We start from the raw sequence: 2336 nt of genomic DNA, 5'->3' as shown, positions 1-2336 counted from the left end.
CACCACACCCAGCTAATTTTTTGATTTATTGTAGAGACAAGGTCTCACCAAGTTGCCCAGGCTGGTCTCGAACCCGTGGGCTCAGGCAATCCTCTCACCTCCCAAAGTGCTGTGATTACAAGCGTGAGTCACTGCGCCTGTCCCATGAAAGCTTTCATGAGCACTCAGAAGATGCTCACCTGGCATGGATCCTAGGGGACCACATCTAAATTTCCTGTTGGGTCAGGAGAAACCCACGTAGATAAACATCACCCCCTCAGTTTGTTTTGGTTGTTTTTGTGATTGTTGTTTGCCTTTACTGTGGAACATTCACCTGTATGAGTGGGAGGTGGACTCATGAGTGACGGGCATCCTGAGTTGAAATGGTCTGGCCAGGCACCCCACTTCCTGCTGGACAGGAGGAGGAATAACAATAATAACTCACATCTGCATGTCACTCCGCAGACTGCTAGGACCTTTCCCATACCAAAGCTCCTTTAATCCTTACAACCTGGTGTTTGTCTCACCATCATCCCTAATTTATGGATGGAGGAACTGAGGCTAAACAAAGTTGATGACAGCTGACAAATAAAGAGGTTTTGGGTCTTTGGACTGCAGGTCTCTTGAACTTTCTGTTCCATCACTGCATGACCCACCCGAGGGCAGCGGAGACTGTAGGGGGTGGGCAGAGAGAAAGGCACCGCATCCTTCTGTCCCTGTCATCTCTCTTCTGTCCCCCTCACGATGGTTCTTCCCTCACTTGCTCCAAACCACAGACCCAATTATGTGCCTCTGCCAAGCACAGTCCATTGAGGGGTGGGAATGGAAGAGGAGGGCCAGGGGCTCAAAAGCACGTGCACCCCTTAACCAGCAGCCCACCTGGAAGAATGGCATTGGGCATTGACAGAGGCAGCTGCCAGCACTGGCTACAAGAGTAGCCTCCCTCCCTCCCTCCCTCCTTCCAGCCCTTCCCAAGGCTCTGCCTTTGCAATTTGCTTTCCAAAGCTGCCCCAACCAAGAGAAGCCACTTTTAGGCTGACTCAGAAGAGGCAGAAGAGGTCTAGGAGGGGGGCTTATGCAGTCCCGAGAAAGCTGCCCTAAGGAATCTCTGGGCCTGACTCCCTAATCTTACCCCTCGCATCCAACTCACCAGCCACTGGGGCCACTTGCATTGGTTTGGGCTGCCAGAGTCTTGGAGTGGCAGAGTAAGTGCTTTCTACTTAGTGCTACTTTCAGGGGCTCTGAGGCCCGAAGTGCTATTAGCAGTGATCTTTTTCTTTTTTTTTTAGTTGGAGTCTCACTCTGTTGCTCAGTCTGGAGTGCAGTGGCCGCTCCCGGCCACCGCAGCCTCGACCTCCTTGGGCTCCGGCGATCCTTCCGCCTCTTCCTTCCAAGTAGCTAGAAATACAGGCGCGCGCTACCACACCCGGCTAATTTTTTTTTTGATTTATTGTAGAGATGAGGTCTCGCCAAGTTGCCCAGGCGGGTCTCGAACCTGCGGGCTCAGCAATCCACTCACCTCGGTCTCCCAAAGCGCTGGGATTACAGGCTGAGCCACCGAGCCCGGCCAGCATTTTTCAATAGGTTAGAATAGATCTGAGTCTGTGCACATAGTACAACCATAACATAGACTAAGGTAGAGGTGAAGTGTGGTTTCATGAAACTTTTGTTTCAGTTTTATATGCATTGTACCATGATGTTAAGTGCATTGCTTACTGTGAGTCAAAAAAAAAAACTTTGCAAAAACCCTGCACTGGTTAGTCCTGCCTCCTCTAAATCCCATGTACTGAGTGGATGGATGATATTAACAGCAGCTCAAATCGATCTCTTTGCTGAGACCCATGCCAAGTGGTTTTTTCTGCTTTGGCTCATGGATTTCTTGCCACATACTGAGTGTGGTCATGACTCCCATTTGACAGGTGCAAGACTGAGGTTTCGTTTGGATAAAGTCCATGCCTGATGCCACCAAGCTGGGAAGGCTGAGGCTTGAGCCTTCCCCTGAGCCTATGCATGCAATGCCTGTCCTCTTGCCTTACCGCACGCCCCCACAGAGCACTCAGGTGCACCATCCCATTCTCAGAGCCCCACAAGTTTAAGCAGCCGTCTCATCAATCCTCCCAACACCCCAGCCAGTAGTACTGTTTACTTTTCTTTGTATTTATTATTATTATTATTATTATTATTATTATTATTATAATATCGGAATCTCACTGTGTTGCCCAGGCTGGTGTGCAGTTGCATACTCACGGTTCACAGCAGCCTCCACCTTCTGGGCTCAGTTGATCCTTCTGCCTCAGACTCCAGTGTAGCTGGAGATAAAAACATGCACAGCCACACCTGGCTTAATTTTTGTAGAG

This window comes from Carlito syrichta, unplaced genomic scaffold (assembly GCF_000164805.1).
Source record: "Carlito syrichta isolate Samal-C Ts95f unplaced genomic scaffold, Tarsius_syrichta-2.0.1 Scaffold309899, whole genome shotgun sequence".
NCBI classification, from domain to species: domain Eukaryota; kingdom Metazoa; phylum Chordata; class Mammalia; order Primates; family Tarsiidae; genus Carlito; species Carlito syrichta.
The sequence above is the reverse complement of the archived record's forward strand: the minus strand, read 5'-3'. Positions refer to the sequence as shown.